Below are 18,906 nucleotides of genomic sequence, written 5' to 3'. Positions count from 1 at the left end.
CTAAGGCATTCCATCCCTTACTGTAGAAGCTGCTAAATTCTATGTTATCCTGATTGTATTTCCACAATACTTAAATTGTTTATTTCTGGTTGCTTGAAATATTTCTCCTTGACTTGGGAACTCTGGAATCTGGCTAAAATATTCCTCGGAATTTTCCTTTTGAGATCTCTTTCAGGAGGTGATTGGTGAATTCTTTCCATTTCTATTTTACCCTCTGGTTCTAGAATATCAAGGTAGTTTTCCTTGATAATTTCTTGAAAGATGATGTCTAAGCTCCTTTTTTTTGATCATGGTTTTCAGGTAGACCAATAATTTTAAAATTATCTCTCTTGGATCTATTTTCCAGGTCAGTTGTCTTTCCAGTGAGATATTTCACATTGTCATCTAATTTTTCATTCTTTTGGTTTTGTTTTATAATTTCTTGGTTTATCATAAAGTCATTAGCTTCCATCTGCTCCATTCTAATTTTTAAAGAACTATTTTCTTCAGTGAGCTTTTGAACATCCTTTCCCATTTCACTAATTCTGCTTTTTAAAGCATTCTCCTCATTGATTTTTGGATCTCTTTTGCCATTTGAGTTATTCTATTTTAAAGGTGTTATTTTCTTCAGCATTTTTGGGGTCTCCTTTAGCAAGCTGTTGACTAGCTTTCATGATTTTCTTGCATCACTTTCATTTCTCTTCCCAATTTTTCCTCCAGCTCTCTTACCTGATTTTCAAAATCCTTTTTGAGCTCTTCCATGACCTGAGACCATAGCATATTATTTTTGGAGGTTTTGGATGTAGAAACCTTGACTTTGATGTCTTCCTCTTATGGTATGCTTTGTTCTTCCTCATCTGAAAGGATGGAAGACAACACCTTTTTATCAAGAAAGTAACCTTCTAGACTTTTGAGTCCTTTGTCAAGTGGAGGGTATACTACCCTAGGCTTCAGAGGTTTTGTGCAGCTATTCTCTGAGATATCTCTAGGGACCTGAAGTTCCAGTTCCTCCAAGGTGGCAGAGTCAAGGGAGAGGTGTTTCTCCTCTCCTGGCCTGCACTCTTTTCTTGCCCTGGAACTGGGAGTAGGGTTCCCTCTCCACAGATGCCACCAGCTCCACCACACCAGTGCCAGTGCTCCTCCTCACCCCAAGACCACCACTCAGTCCTGAGATCCAGATCAATTTCTCGATTTCCCCAGGGTCTTTAGGTTGAGGTCTCCAAAAGTGGATGCTGCTTCTGCTGTAGTCCAGCGGCTGCTGCCCTGGAGCTGGGCCTGGGGACAGACCATGCTCCCCTCTCATCCAGGTGAAAGAGCTTTCTTACTGACCTTTGAAGCTGTCTTTGGCATTTGTGAGTTGAGAAATATGGAAACTGCAGCTGCTAACTGTGATTCCATGCCCTGAAGCCTGCTCCAGTCCTGTCCTTACTGAGTAGCCCAGGCTGGGTTGTGCTATGCTCCAAGCCTGGTGCAACAGACCTTTTCTGTCAGCCTTCCAGGCTTTCTTGGACTAAAAATATGTTTCACTCTGCCATTTTGTGGCTTCTGTTGCTCTAGAATTTGTTTAGAGTCATTTTTTGCAGGTATTTTATGGGTTGGGGGGGAGAGCTAGAGCAGGTTCTTTCTTCTATTCTGCCATCTTGGCTTCACCCCCTCTTATCCTTTTCTTTGATCTCTTTAGCATACAGATTTAGGAGTGGTATTGATGAGTTTAAGGGTATGCACAAATTTATAACCCTTTGGATATAGTTCCAAATTGTTCTCTAGAATGGTTGGACTAGTTCACAACTCCACCAACAGTGCATTAATGTCCCTATTCTTCCACACCCATTCCAGCATTTCCTGTCATTAAATATTTTTTTAAATTAGTCTATGATATTGGTTTTTTCTTTTTGCCCTGGGCTTCTTCCTCCTAAAAGTTAAAAATAAGAAAGAAAGATCTTGATTCATTCAAGATTCCTAATTTAATTAAAAGTTAATTAATTTTAAATAAAATGAATTTGAAGTTAATTTAAAATCCTAGAATTTTGAAGTGCTTTCAACTCAGTAAAATGACAGATATAGTAACACAATTCACATTTATAGAATATCATAAAGTTTATCACTTGCTTTCCTCATGGCAGTTCAGTGAGGCAGATTGTCTACGTATTATTAAACTCCATTTTACAGATGAGGAGACTGATGCTTAGAATGGTTAGGGTAATATTAGTAATTATAAAAGGTAATATAGGTAGGAAATGATGGGGCTGAGAGACAAGACCATATCTTCTTCTAATTTGTAATCCAGTGTTCTTTCCCCAATACCTTGATTTGAATGTACATGCTTAGGCATTTATACTGACTGGATTGTTGGTCTGAATAGAGTACTAATTAGATCAAAATGCTTTAAAAAGGGATTAAAATGAAACTTTCTCGGACATCTGGCAGCAACAGGTTGTTCATGGGACATACATTAATGATCCCATTAACATTCCTATTCCAGAATATAAATGATGAAATTATAAGAAAAAGTGTGAAAAAATGTTTACTCTTGCTACAAAGTGGATGATCACGTTCTCCCATTACCACCCCCATGGACAGGTTTGAGAGGTTCCTTTTGGCTTACATGTATGGACAGGTAGGGGTTGAAGGAGGTTCAGTGAAGTGTGTGGTGATTAATGCCATCTTTAAAAGGCACAGCTACAGTAGTGATGGGGGGGTGGGGGTGGGGTGTGTTTTTGCCCCTGGATCTGATGGTGGAATAACTCTGGGCTTGATCAAAAACCCATTTTGCATTATTTTCATCCTTTGTACCTTGAATCTTTTTAAAATTGTGAAACAAATGTCTTCTCTTCGTGGAGCAGGGAGGCCTTGGTGGTGGCAGAGTCTCTTCATTGCTGTCCTGGCAGATATGCCCTCTCTCAATGGGCAAGGCAAGTCAATATTTCTTCACTGTGGATGATGGGGTAGCGTTGTTTCAATGGGAACCCCTACTTGGCCAATACTTCATCCATGGTGACTGGCAGAGTGAATTCATGATTCAGATATTTATTTATTTGACATTGACCTAGAATTATCAGCATTTTTCACAGGGTAGCCAGTCAATTTGTATTCTTGGCCTTTGCTTCCCCTGTTTCATCTTGGATTTGGACCAGAAATCCAAACACTGCATGTCAATACTCATCCAGATCAAGTAGGCTCCCTGTAGTACGCTTTGGAAAACAAGATCAAGGTCTGTTGAGAAATAACGTATTAGTCAGTCATGTAATGTGCTATTGCCCCTAGTGACTCTTCCACATCTACACACTTACTCTGTGCTTTTCTCAGAGTAAAGTCATAGTCAGAATCAAGTCAATTGATATTTATCAACTGCTCTGCAGACTCAAAATAGGCAAGATTTCTGAGCATGGACTCTATACCCTTTGAAAGCAAAAGGGCCCAGGAGCATCAGAATTGGGTAGAGAAGTGATTCCATAGGTAAGGGTCTGGCAAGTAGTCTATACGCTCATCCTTTGCTACGTGAATATTTGCTTTACTGATTTTTTCTCTAATGGACAATAGTAATTTGTACCTATTTTGCCCACTACCTAGACTATTTTTCAGCATTATGAACAAATTCCTCCAAAACTCACATCTGTAGATGAATACAGTCTAGAGCATATGAAGATGACACACAACCAAATATATCTGCTGCTTCCTCTGCTGCCACCTTATCTCAGGTGGAAAAAGAAGCCATTGTGCTTTATCATTAATTGGTTTTTAAATCTCTCCACATATGTTTGAGTTGATCAGTGAATCAACTAAGCATCTGCTATGTTCCAGGCTCTATGCCGGTCTCTGGGGATACAAAGGCAAAATTGCAATTGTTCCTGCCCTCAAGAAGTTTATATTCTTTTACCTCTTCCACCACCCTCATCCTTACATCTTCCCTCACTAGATCTCTTCACCTCCCTCCCCTCATCATCTAGACACTCATGCAGGGTCTTCCCTTCTTCCCCTTTTTGGTAAATACCATTAGGGGGCAGTAAGTGGTGCAGTGGATAGAGCACCAGTGCAGAAGTCAAGAGGACCTGAGTTCAAATCTCATCTCAGACACTTGACACTCACTAACTGGGTGACCTTGGGCAAGTCACTTAACCCCAATTGCCTCATTCTGGGTCACCTCCAGTCATCTTGATGAACATCTAGTCACTGGATTCAGATGGCTCTGGAGGAGAAATGAGGCTGGTGACCTGCACAGCCCTCCCTCACTCAAAACAAAGTCAAGTGCAAGTCATGTCATTATTTCTCTGATGGCATGGTCTTCTTCATCAACGAAGGATGAACACACACAAATGCCATTATAAAGGTTATTTAGGTGTTTGTTATTTGGGCTTATTTGGGTGAAAAGGGGGGTAATCTGGAGGTTGTTCAGGAGCACTAAATAAACTTCCCCTATAAAATGAATGAAGATAAAGATTCCACCACATGGATGATTTTCACTGCCTATAAGAACCAGAATAGGGTGTGTTGGAATTTCATTGCCTTCTGTAGCTAGTCACCATCCAGACATCTCAAAAGCACGTGCTTGTATTTTGGTTCCACCCTTAAGATTTACTTGTGTTGTGTAATCCTTCCCTCCCTGCCTCTTAATAGTATTTTGTTTTTTCCAATTACATGTAAAGATAGTTTTCAGCATTCACTATTATAAGACCTTGAGTTCCATTTTTTTCTCCCTCTCTTCCTCCCCTCCCCTCCCCCTTCTCAAGATGGCAAGCAATCTGATATAGATTATACATATACAATCATATTAAACATGTTTACGCATTAGTCATGTTGTGAAAGAAGAATCAAAAAGAAAGAACAAAAGGGAAAACTTTGAGAAAGAAAAAAACAACAAAAAAAGAGAAAATAGTATGCTTCAATCTGTATTCAGACTTCATATTTCTTTCTCTACCATGAGTCTTTTGGAATTGTTTTAGATCATTATATTGCTGAGAAGAGCCAAGTCTATCAAAGCTGGTCATCACACAGTGTTGCTGTTACTGTGTATAACATTCTCCTGGATCTGCTCGCTTCACTTAACATCAGTTGATATGTCTTTCTAGGCTTTTCTGAAATCTGCCTCATCATTTTTTAGAGCACAATGGTATTCCATTACATTTATAAACCACAACTTGTTCAGCCACTCCCCAATTGATGGGCATCCCATCAATTTCCAATTTTTTGCACCACAAAAAGAGCTGCTATAAATATTTTTGTACACGTCCTTTTCCCTACATATTGTATAATCCTATCAGGGGTTAGCTTTCCTTCACTCATCCTGTTCTCTTTCATTTTTAGGAGTTTAGAGTATTCTGAAATAGGAGATGGCTACTAAAGTGTCCAGAAACCTCCTTTAAGAAATTTTACTCCTCCCTTAGACCTTGTACTTCTGGAATTCAAAACAATTCATAGATGAGTTGAATTTTATTTACACCAGGCAATGTGTGGTGGTGCACACTAGTAATTCCTGCTGCTGGGGAGGCTGATGGATCATTGAGCTTAGGAATTCTGAGTAGCCATGGGGTTAAACACTAAATGCAGCACCAATATGGTGAGCCTCTGCCGATAGAGGAGCCACCATGCTGTTTAAGGAGGGGCAGACTGACCAAGGTCAGACAGATCAAAGATCCTGTGCCAGTTAACTGTGGGATTGGGCTCAGGAGTGGCAACTGTACTCCCAGTCTGGGTGAGAGAGAAAGAGAAAGACATAGACATAGACAGATAGACAGATAGACAGACGGACGGACGGACGGACAGAGACAGACAGACAGACAGACAGACAGACAGATAGATAGAGCTCAGATTGGAGTCTCCTTAAAACTGTTGAAACTAAGACGAAAGTCACTTGTGGACTTAGCCATCAAATCACCATTAACTTACCTGTTTCAACAATTTTAGTGTCTTAGAAATAAAGCAGTTATAAATGACCCTCCTGGGGTTTTTTTTAGAACAACATGGGGGATATATCTTGATTTTATATGCTGTCAGAGTGGCAGTATCAGATAGGAGTGCTTTTTGTTTTCTAAATAAAAAGAAAGAGAAGAGGAGGGGAGGAATTGGGAAGGAGAAAGAAGGGAAGGATGAAATTTTTGCTTCGGATTTTATAGTGGATATGTAAGAGTTGCTAGAGATGGATCCGCCCAACCTTTAAAGGTGGAAACCTTCTGTTATTTGTTTTAATGTGATGAAAACAGCTGGACCAAGCTTTAATTCTTTCTCGTGGACATGCTGTGACTTTGACTGAAACCAATTAATTCCCACAGCCCAGATGATCTTCATTATTTAGCTGGCATTTGAACCAATACTACCCAAACTGTGAATCACAGCCTCCAAGTGGAAGAGGTCGTGCTTTTACTGTGTCTCATCTCTCTCTTCCGTGAATGTGGACACTGATTTCTTTGCTAACAAATTGTGCTTTTTATGCTTCTGCAGCAATTCTGTAATCATTTTAACATTAAAAAAAGGAAATCCAGTTTTTCAGCCCCTGACCCCCAATTTTTTTTCTGCCTCTGCTTCTTCTTTTCCTTTGAAGGCTGTGGAGGAGAGGAGCAGCTCTTATATGGGGGATGGAACATTTTTCTGAGAGTTCTACAAGCAAGCAACAAAGTCTCAACATGTTTCTGGTGTAGGAGGAGAGAGTAAGAAAGGCGTTTGCTGCCACATCTGGGGGAGGAATAGGTGATGAAAGATGACAGCTGTGATGTGGGGGGGGGGGGGGCGGCGGAAAAAGATGGTTTCCAGCAGCGACCAGAGTCATGCAAGGGGCAGACTTTTCCCTTATTTCATCAGCCCCCTCCTCTAAATGTTGCCCAAGTATCATTTTTTCAAATCAGTGGATATTTGGCTCCAACTAATTTGGCTGCTAAATGCAGGTACTGAGATGCCTTTTTGCCCCTCTACTTACAGGAGAAAGATACTCTGGGCAGCCCATAGAAAGAACGTCATAAATACTAGGCACGAATTCTCCTTCTACAGAAAGACCATTAGAAGTTTTCATGATAAAAAATAAAAGATTTGGATACTTCCTGCTGGTAACATTAAAGGATACCTCTACCATTGACATCAACAGAGCAAGGTCAACAGACCAAGTCATTATTATTTATAATAGCTGTTCTCAATTCAACAAGGATTTATTAAGGACTTATTTATCTGCAAGGCAGGTGGCTAGATGGTGCAGTAAGAGTTAAAGAGCAGAGAATTAAGAATAAAGCACTGGGCTTGGAATTAGGAAGACATCTTCAAGAGTTCAAATTTGGTCTTAGATACCAGTTGTGTGACCCTGGTCAAGTCACTTAGCCCTGTTTGCCTTAGTTTCTTCATCTGTAAAATGAGCTAGAGAAAGAAATGGCAAAATGCTGCAGGATCTTTGTCAAGAAAACCCTAAAAGGGGGTGATGACAAATCAAACGCAACTGAAATGACTCAACAGCAGCAGCATGTGCAAGGCACTGTGCCAGATTTCTGGATATATAAAGATAAGGACAAAATAATTTCTGACCTCCAGGAATTTATTCTGGGGATAGAGTGCTACTTTGTGGGAAGGTTGAGCTCTTGCTGGAACTGTGCTTTGAAGAGAACTTTGGCACAGAATTGAGGACAGGAGACCACCCATCCCTGAGACTCACTCAATGGGGGAGCACTTCCCTTGAAAACAAGCTTTATGCATTTCACAGGTTCTTTACATCCCTCCTTAGAGGCAGCTGGCCCCACAATGGATAAGAGCTTTGTGTCTGAGTACAAGTCTTGCCTCAGACACTTATGAGCCTGGGCAGATCGCTTAACCTCTGTCTACCTCAGTTTCTTCCACTATAAAACAGGAGTAATGATAACATCTGCCTACCAGAAATGTTGTGTGGGTAGAATGCCAGTGCCTAGTAGGCGCTTGTTTCATTCTCCTAATTTATTACTTTTGCATTCCAACCTCTTCTATCTCTCTCTGTCACTATTACTTATTTTTTCCTTTTTGCAGTGCAATCAGGCTGACCAGTGGGTACAACCTGAGCTAAGACCTTGACTTTTCTACTCAAATCTACCTTTCAAACCCTGGAGATTTTCATTCATGGTTATGAAATAATATTTATTAAATTGTGGGGTTGAGTGATATGCAGGTGAGGTTGGAGTGTTTAGGTCCATGATTATAACTGAAAACTTTTTCCTTCCTTCCTTCCTTCCTTCCTTCCTTCCTTCCTTCCTTCCTTCCTTCCTTCCTTCCTTCCTTCCTTCCTTTCCTTTCTTTTTCTTCCTTCCTCTCTCCCTCCCTCCATTCCTTTCTTCTTCACTCTCTTCCTTCTTTTTTATTTCCTTTTTTCTTTTCCTTTCTTCTTTCCTTCCTTCCTTCCTTTTTTCCCCTTCTCCTTTTCTCCCTCTCTCCATTCCTTCCTTTCTTCCTCCCTTCCTTCCTTTTATTTTCTTGTCAAGTGACCCCCCGAGGTTTTACAGCTAGTAAGTGTCTGGGGCCAAACCTGAACCTAGACCTTCCTGACTCCTGGTCCCTAGCTCCAATCACTGTACCACCAGTTACCTAAACATCTAAAACATTTCTAAACCACCTTATGAATACTTTTCTGTCAACTCTGGTTGCCCTTGAAATGCTTGCCTACACACAAGTATCTGAAATAAGTTCTAGAAATAGAAGTTTTTCTGTAAATAAAAAAGAGTGATCTAATAAGGAGCAGTTTGCGTTTAGGTATAAATATAATAATGACTCATATTTATATTTAGAATTAAATTTTACAAAACATTTTTCTCATAATCAATGAATATTTATTAATTACCTACTATATGTCAGATCCCATACAAAGCACTGGGGAGAACTTTATAAGGGTTGGCAATACAAGTGTTATTGTCCCCATTTTACAGATGGGAACACAGACTTGGAGAGGTTAAATGACTTAGCTGTGATCACACAGCTAGCAAATGACTAAAGTGGGATTCACACTCGTTTCCTGACTCCAATGCCAACACACTCTCCACTAAAAAATCCTGCCTTTCATAAGAAAAACTTAGAAATGTATCCCCTCTAAGCCACACTTGGAATGTTGTGCTCAGTTCTGGGCACCATATTTCAAGAGGGGCTTTGACAAATTGGAATTTGTTCAGAGTGGGGAGCCTAGAAAAATGAGGAGTTTGTGAGCCATGATAGGCAAGGAACAGTTGGATAAAGTAGCTGAATTTAGAGAAAAGAATGAAAAGTTTTTTTTCAACTGTTTGAATTATTGAATTATTCTAAAGAATAATTAAATTGATTTTGTACAGCTCCAGGAAACAGGACTAGAGAGGTTCAGGGTTAAATGAGACATTAGAAATCATTTAACCCAACAATCCTATCATTTTACAGATGAGGAAACTGAGGCCCAGAGAGCTCCAATGTCATGCAGATTTTAAGGGACTGATTGTGAGAGCCTTCTAATGATTCACTTTTTTTTTTTTTTTTTTTTTGGCATGGGGAACTTGGTCTGTGTAAGAGAGATCCTTCCACTAACACACAGATGTAATAACTACACAAAATTCCTTTAAATTATAGGGAGGTCGGTTTTTACTTCGTAAAGGAAGAACTTTCTAAAACTTAGTCTCTGCTAAAAAATGGAGCGGACCATTTTGTGTTAAGTAGTGAGCTACCTGACTGAAAACAAGGACTTCCTGGATGATTGCCCATTAGCAATGGTATAGAGGAGGTTATTTTGTTCAGGAAAAGGATAAAACTAGAAACTTATCTCTCAGATTCCTTTGAACATCGACATTCTAGGATTCAAGGCAAGCTGCTGGTGGGATTACGATGACAGAATCTGTGCTCTGGTCTGATGGACTTGTTTTGAGCGGAGGAATTTGCAGCATTTAGACATGCAAAGACTTGAATTTCCCAATGCTGCAGAGGACTCCTTCTGGCTAGCAGATCAGCGGAGCATTCCAAATGTTTAGACTGAAATATTTAAGGTTGAGTTGAAAAGTCTTTCCAAGATGCCCATTTGTGTTCCCTCTATTTGCACTGGTAACTTTGCCCCTGGCAGCTAGGGCCTAATGCTAGGGAAGCCAGAAGCAACAGCTCAATGAACAGTCGACTTCCTGTTTTCTCTCCCTCAATGTGATGCAGGCTCAGCAGTTAGCTCCACATGCTTCAGCATCATGCATAAATCTGAAGCTATCTCTGTGAATTGGGAGCCAGTCATAAAAAGGCGTCTCAATGGTTCAGTTTGTCTAGCTCTTGGCTACTCTGTAAATCTGGAGGGTTAAGTTTTATGGACTGTGCTAGGTACTTTGTCTCATTGGCAATGTCTGGACCCTGGATATTTCACTAAATTAACTCAATTAGTGTACCTGACCAAAGAAGAAAATCTTTGTGTGAGATGTTCCCTAACATGGAGGATGGGAGAAAAGAATAAAAAGATTTTTTTTCCCAATTATTTGAAAGGCTGTCATCTAAAAAGTAATTAGATTGATTCTATATAGCTCAAAGAAACAGTACTAGGAGAGATTTAAGCCTAGATGAGTTCTTAACTCATTTAACCCAACACCCCTATGATTTTACAGATGATGGAACTGAGGCCTAGAAAGAACTTTCCTTTGTGAAATGATTTAGAAATGATAGGAATACATCATTTAGCTGTTCAAATCCACTTTCCCTATTATATTTAATGTTTTCACTAAGTTTTCATGGGTAATATAAAGGAAAGGAACCTGGACTTGGAGCCAAGAGGGACTTGGGTTCAGGTTCTACCTCTGATACTTGTTGACTGAGTGACCATGATTGAGACACTTAAAATCTCTAGGACTCCTTTTTCCTGTATGCAAAATGGGGATGATAATCTCTGATAATAGTTCTTACTCCACAGAGGTACCATAAGAATATCTTCGAATCTCTTCGAGAATGAAGGACGAGCAACAACCTGAAGAGATCAAAGGCTCATAGATTGAGAGCTGGAAGGGACCAGAGATGAGCTAATTCAATCCTCTCATTTTACAGATGAAGAAACTGGACACTGTAGAGATTAAATGACTTGCCTATATGTACACATGTGGTAAGGATAAGAAGTGGGCTTTGAACAGGTCTTCTAAATCCATAGTCCATGTTCTTTACCCTGTACCACTCCTCTTCCCAATGATTAAATGAGATGCCATAAACAAAGCATTTTTAAAGTCTTAACTAACTAGAGAAATGTCAGTTATTAATTTTCTCATTGCACAAATTAGTATATACTTACATTTTTATCTGTTTTCAGAACACTCTGTAAATTCCACTATTGGATGGCATTCAGGAGAGGCAGAATTGTCTGGGACTGCAACCAAGGAGGTCTCCTTAGTGAAATATTCATTATAAGACATTTTGCCCATAAGGCAATATCACAATGTGAACCTGGTGGAGAGCATTTTAGACTGAGCCTGCCCCATCCTGGCTTCCTACAATTAATAATGCATAAGTAGTTGAGAACTATCCTCTTTGTCAGCACTAATCCGACCAGGTGGTCAGATTTCCAAAGGAAATATTTGAGTCCACTGCTAATGACAGCATGGTATTTATCTATATTAAGAGCATATGAAAAGCTTCCATCAACAAGTAGTATTTAATAATTCTTCTTATATTCACATTGTTGTCATGGGCGTTATACTGAGATAGCAACAGACATAGCCTCTGCTCTGAACTGCTCTAAATGTCACGTCTGCCATAGACTTAGAAATCACATTGTGCAATTCAGAGGATTTGAACAAGACATTCATCTTCATAGGCAGTGACTGAACTTTTTTTAGAAAAAAAGATTACTTTTCTCTCTCTAATAAGAAATTTTTCCATAATTTATGAAATTTTTAGGCATCTTATAAAGATGCAGCTGATTGTTGTCTTATAGTTAAATCTTTAAAAGTTTCTTGAAATTAAAGGTAAAATCTTAGCTTACAGTAGGCTGAGTGTTAACATCTTAAAAAAGAAGGAAAGTTAGTTCAGAGATTTAGAACAATGAATTTTGATGTCTTGCCTTTTTAAAATGGTAGCTCTAGAATTGGAATGGACCTCAGATGTAGTAGTTCTGGTAATCATAACAATAAGGATGATGATGATAAGGAGGAGGAAGATGAGAATAGCAATTTACATTGCACAATCTTGACTTTTGTCTTGCCACTGAACTTCAGTGACTTTGGAGGAGATAGTGAGATTGATGACTTTTTGAAATTTTGCCTTGCTTAATTCATGCTTAAGTCAAGATATTACCCTCGGGATGTTATTGGACCTCTTTGAGAATGAAGGGCAAACAACCACAACACTTCATCTCATATGTACCAGGTACTGGGTTAGGTGTTTTACAAAAGTGACCTCATTTGATCCTTACAATCACTCTGCGTGGTTTGTTGTTATTGTTTAGTCATTCAGTTATTTCTGACTCTTTGTGACCCCATGGACTTTTTATCCTTCGCTATCTCCCCAAGTCTGTCCAAATTCATATTTGTCACTTTCATGACACTATCTATCCATCTCATCATCTGCTATCCCGTTTTCCTTTTGTCTTCAATCTTTCCCAACGTCAATGTCTTCTGTCTTCTCTGTATGTGGCCAAAGTAAGTTTCGGTTTCACTATTTGTCCTTCCAAAGAATAGTCTGAATTAATTTCTTTAAGTATTGACTGATTTGATCTCATTGCTGTCCAAGGGTCTCTCAAAAGTCGTCTCCAGCACCACAGTTTGAAAGCATCCATTCTGAGGCACTCTGAAGGTTTCTTTACAGTCAAACTTTCACAGCCATGTATTATTTTTTTTTTGACATTTTTTTTTTAATTTAGCTTTTAACATTCATTTTCACAAAATTTTGGGTTACAAATTTTCTCCCCTTTTCTCCCCTCCCCCCTCAAACGCCAAGCATTCTAATTGCCCCTCTGACCAATCTGCTCTCTCTTCTATCATCCCTCTCTGCCCTTGTCTCTGTCTTCTCTTTTGTCCTGTAGGGCCAGATAGCTTTCTATTTTATTTCCTAGTGGTAAGAACATTACAGTTGATCCTAACACTTTGAGTTCCAACTTCTTTAGCTCCCTCCCTCTCCACCCCTTCCCTTTGGAAGGCAAGCAATTCAATATAGGCCAAATCTGTGTAGTTTTGCAAATGACTTCCATAATAGTTGTGTTGTATAGGACTAACTATATTTCCCTCCATCCTATCCTGTCCCCCATTACTTCTATTCTCTTTTGATCCTATCCCTTCCCATGAGTGTTGACCTCAAATTGCACTCTCCTCCCCATGCCCTCCTTTCTATCATCCCCCCCACTCTGCTTATCCCCTTATCCTCCACTTTCCTGTATTGTAAGATAGGTTTTCATACCAAAATGAGTAGGCATTTTATTCTTTCCTTTAGTGGAATGTGATGAGAGTAGACTTCATGTTTTTCTCTCACCTCCCCTCTTTATCCCTCTACTAATGAGTCTTTTGCTTGCCTCTTTTATGAGAGATAATTTGCCCCATTCAATTCTCCCTTTCTCCTCCCAATATCTTTCTCTCTCACTGCTTGATTTCATTTTTTTGTTTTAAGATATGATCCCCTCCTCTTCAATTCACTCTGTGCACTCTGTCTCTATGTGTGTGTGCGTGTGTGCATGTGTGTGTGTGTAATCCCACCCAGTACCCAGATACTGAAATGTTTCAAGAGTTACAAATATTGTCTTTCCATGTAGAAATGTAAACAGTTCAACTTTAGTAAGTCTCTTATGACTTCTCTTTGATGTTCACCTTTTCATGGTTCTCTTCATTCTTGTGTTTGGAAGTCAAATTTTCTTTTCAGCTCTGGTCTTTTCATCAAGAATGCTTGAAAATCCTCTATTTCATTGAAAGACCAATTTTTCCCCTGAAGTATTATACTCAGTTTTGCTGGGTAGGTGATTCTTGGTTTTAGTCCTAGTTCCTTTGACTTCTGGAATATCCTATTCCATGCCCTTCGATCCCTTAATGTAGAAGCTGCTAGATCTTGTGTTATCCTGATTGTATTTCCACAATACTTGAATTGTTTCTTTCTAGCTGCTTGCAATATTTTCTCTTTCACCTGGGAGTTCTGGAATTTGGCCACAATGTTCCTAGGAGTTTCTCTTTTGGGATCTCTTTCAGGAGGTGTTCTGTGGATTCCTTGAATATTTATTTTGCCCTCTGGTTCTAGAATCTCAGGGCAGTTTTCCTTGATAATTTCATGAAAGATGATGTCTAGGCTCTTCTTTTGATCATGGCTTTCAGGTAGTCCCATAATTTTTAAATTGTCTCTCCTGGATCTATTTTCCAGGTCAGTTGTTTTTCCAATGAGATATTTCACATTATCTTCCATTTTTCCATTCCTCTGGCTTTGTTCTGTGATTTCTTGCTTTCTCATAAAGTCCTTAGCCTCCATCTGTGCCATTCTAATTTTGAAAGAACTATTTTCTTCAGTGAGCTTATGAATCTCCTTTTCCATTTGGCTAATTCTGCTTTTGAAAGCATTCTTCTCCTCATTGGCTTTTTGAACCTCTTTTGCCAATTGAGTTAGGCTAGTTTTCAAGGTGTTATTTTCTTCAACATTTTTTTGGGTCTCCTTTAGCAGGGAGCTGATTTGCTGTTCATGCTTTGACTTCATGTCTCTCATTTCTCTTCTCAGCTTTTCCTCCACCTCTCTAACTTGATTTTCAAAATTCTTTTTGAGCTCTTCCATGGCCTGAGCCCATTGAGTGGGCTGAGACACAGAAGCCTTGATTTCTGTGTCTTTGCCTGATGGTAAGCATTGTTCTTCCTCATCAGAAAGGAAGGAAGGAAATGCCTGTTCACCAAGAAAGTAACCTTCTATAGTCTTATTTCTTTTCCCTTTTCTGGGCATTTTCCCAGCCAGTGACTTGACCTCTGAATATTTTCCTCACACCCACCTCACCTCTTGATCCTCCCAGCCAGTGTTTGGGGTCTGAGATTCAAATGCTGCTTCCAGCCTCAGGGCTTTGGGCGGGGGCAGGGCTGCTATTCAGTGTGAGATTAAATTCAGATGCTCAGGTGAGGGCAGGGCTGCCTCTCAGGCTCAGTTCCCTCAGGGAGTTTATGCACAGACCTTCAACAATGGATCCAGGCTCCTGCCTGCTTGGGGAGCCCTGGTCTGCCGCTGCCCCTCAGCTTCTGTCTCCCGAGGGGGCCCGAGCCATGGGGGCACCCCACTCCCCCCTCAACCCGCCAAAGGGACTCTCTCACAGACCCCCGTCACCTGTGGGTGGAGGTACTTGTGCGGCCGCTGGAGATCCCGTCCCTGAAGCCTGCTCGGATCTGTTCCTCTCGGTGCCGCGGCCACGGCAGGGCTGTACTCAGCTCCCAGTCCTGGCGCCCAGTCCGCAGCACGAAGGACCTTTTACGAGAGGTTTGCAGGTCTCTCCGGAACAGAAATCTCCCTCGCTCCAATGTTCTGTGGCCTCTGGGTGCAGAATTCGCCGTGAGTTACTTCTTTGTAGTTGTTCTATGGGTTGTGGGTTCGGAGCTATGTGTATGTGCGTCTTTCTACTACGCCATCTTGGCTCCGCCCCCCTCACAGCCATGTATTATTATTGGAAAAACCAAAGCTTTGACTATGAGAATCTTTGTCAGAAAAGTGATTCCTCTGCTTTTTAGTATGCCGTCCATATTTGTCATAGCTTTCTTTCCAAAAAGTAAGCATCTTTTAATTTTAGTTGATACTAAAATGGGGGTAGGAAACTTAAGCAAACATGGATTATATGACTTGCCCAAGGTTACATAGCTAGCAACTATATGAAACTAGATTTGAACCCAGGTCTTCCTGACTTTCTAGCTGACTAAGGCATGGAGCATCATGCCTGGAGTCAGGAAGACTCATCTTCCTGAGTTCAAATCTGACCTCAGGCACTTACATTGTCTATGACCTTGGGTCACTTAACCAAATGTGCCTCAGTTTCCTCATCTGTAAAATGAATTGGAGAAGGAAATAGCAAATGGGGTCATGAAGACTGGGACTGAAAAAATGACTGAACAGCAACAACTTCCTGACTGCAGTGTTCTATCCATTGGACCACCTACCTGCTACATCAGCTAGACCAATCTTGCTATTTTAAGACCTGAGACCCGGAGAAATTAAGTGATTTATGCACCATCACATAGTTAGTGAGCAGCAAAGCTAGCATTCGAACTTGGTCTCCTTCCTCCGTGTTTACCTTCCTTTCCACTGTACCTGGCTCATTGGTTTATGATCATAAGGTCATGGGTTTATAGTGAAAAGGGCACTCAGGATCCATCTTGTCCAACCTTTTATTTTCCAGATGAGGAAACTGAGACCCAGAGAGATTAGGTAATTACCTGGGATCATATAGGTAGACAGGAAAAGAGCTGAGATTTGAACTCAGGACATCCCAGCTCCAAGACCAGAACTCATTCCACTGTAAGATATTGATAAAGTCATTTCAACTGTATCGGAGGACATGATAGTTATAGAAATGGTGAATTCTTTTGCTTAATAAATTACAACTTAATTTAGCTTATATATACATATATGTATATATGCATGCATACGACACATGCTCACATAACACACATATTTACATACATGTATGCACCTGCACAGTTGCATATGTACGTATATCTACATATATGTACATGTATGTATATACACACATACATATACATGCACACACATGTATGTATCTCGCCTGTTTTTGGTTTGCCTAAAGTAGGTCACTTGTATGTATTGGTAAGAGAATAAGAATGCAGTGGTTTCATGAGGTTTATTGGATTCAGGTTTATAAGCCTACTGAGCTCCCTGAAGGGAAAGCAGAAATCAGAAGACTTTCTTTCCAAATACAGGTTGGACTAAATGGCTGCTAATGTTAGTAGTTAGCTAAGAACCATTTATTAAGCAAGCATCTACTATGTGCCAGATACTGGTCTAAGTACTAAGGATACAAAGAAAGGCAAAGGACAGTCCTCCCTCAAAGAGCTCAGACTCTGATGGGGGACACACTATACAAGCTATGAACAGGATAAATAAGCTAAATGAGGATAATCAATAGAAGAAAGGCACTAGAATAAAGAGGGATTGAAGACGTCTTATAGAAGGTAGAATTTTTGAAGTCTTTCTAACAATAATAATGACAATGGCTATTAGCTATAATAGCTAGCTAGCTAGAAAATAATAGCTAATAGCTAGCATTTATATACACTTGAAGGTTTGTGAAGTACTTTACAAACATTACCTTACTCACTTCTGACAATGACTCTGGGAGGTAGGTGCCGTTATTATTCTTGTTTTATAGATGAGGAAACTTAGGCAAACAGAGGTGAAATGACTTGCCCAGGATGACATAGCTGTTAAATGTCTGAGGCTGGATTTGAGCTTAGCTCTTCCTGATTGCAGGCACAGCACTCTATCCTAGCTGAATGCAGCTAGGATATCTGGTGATTTTGTAAATACAAATGCTACCACTGGTCCTATGTAATGTAAAGGATTCCCAAAGAACTTCCAGCATCGTCAGGCCTAGAATTTTAAACCAGCTAACGTTTCTGAGATCTATGGAGTATCGCTAATAACAACCTGATCAAGTTCAATTTGTGGGACAGCACAATATTTGATTTTCTTAATATATAATGATAACAATAGCCAACATTTATGTAGTACTTACTACGTGCCACGCACTGTACGAATACTGTCTCATTCGATCCTCACAACCTACCCTAAAGGGTAGGTGCTGTTATTATCCCTATTTTACAGATGAGGAAACTGAGGCAGAGGTCAAGTGACTTGTCCAGGGTCTCAAAGCTAGTGAGTGTCTGAGACCAGATTTGAACTCAGATTTTCCTGACTCTAGGTCCAGTGCTCTATCTTCCATTCAGAAAGAAATTTCAGGTTTAAGTTCTAAAAGGTCCTGGGTTTCTGCTAAACTTATATAATAGATGGACTCATTTAATTTAAATTCAGAGGAAGGTCAGAGAGGTAAATCAACAAATATTTGGTAGAATGAAGGAAATCTTCTGTTTGAACTGGACTGCTGTTATGTATCAACTTCTTTGCATATTTGTTTTAACTTGCAAAGGAGTGGTGATTTTGACCAGTTGAGAATATATTAACTAAAGGGATGATTTGTAATTCAGTTTTCTGGGATTAAACCAAAGGATGGTGAGTTCCATGCCTGGAATTCACTCTTTCCTCACCTCCACTTCTTGGAATCCCTGGATCCCTTCCAGGCATAGCTCAGATGCCCATGACCCTTCCTGATCCCCCAATTGATAATACTTTCCCCCATATTACTTGTATTTGCTACTTTGTGTGCAGGCTACATCCCTCCAGGAGAATATGTTTGCTGAGGTCAGAGCTTTCATTTTTGCCTTTTTAGCCAGCTTAGCACAGTGCCTTAAATGTAGCAGATGCCAAATGAATGTTTCTTGAATTGAAATGAATTAAGCAAGTAACATGGGGTACTGCAAATAGCCCTGGCTCTGGAGCTGGAGGACTTGGGTTCCAATCTTACCTTAGATATTTTCTAGCTGTATGACCTTGGACAATCTCTCTGGACCTCAGTTGCCACATCTACAAAATCAGACTATTTAACTCAGCAACCTTAAAGATATATTCCAGCCCTAAATTTATGCTCCTAAATAGAATACAGGGCAGCTAGGTGGTGCCATAGTGCATAAAGGACTGGGTCTGGAGTCAAGAAGACATCTCTTTCTGAGTTCAAATCTGACCTCAGATACTTACTAACTGTGTGACCCTGGGCAAGTCATTTCACTCTGTCTCAATTTCCTCATCTGTAAAAAGACCTGGGGAAAGAAATGACAAATCACTCCAGTATCTCTGCCAAGAAAACCCCAAGTGGGATTACGAAGAGAGACAAGACTGAAAACAGCTGAACAACAAATAGAATTCATGGTCTCTAATTTGAAAGAGCTTTGGGGAGTGAAAGATTAAAACACACACACATATAATGAACGAACACTAGACACTAAGATATAA

Source organism: Notamacropus eugenii, chromosome 2 (assembly GCF_028372415.1).
Source record: "Notamacropus eugenii isolate mMacEug1 chromosome 2, mMacEug1.pri_v2, whole genome shotgun sequence".
Classification (NCBI taxonomy): domain Eukaryota; kingdom Metazoa; phylum Chordata; class Mammalia; order Diprotodontia; family Macropodidae; genus Notamacropus; species Notamacropus eugenii.
This window is presented reverse-complemented; position numbering follows the sequence as displayed.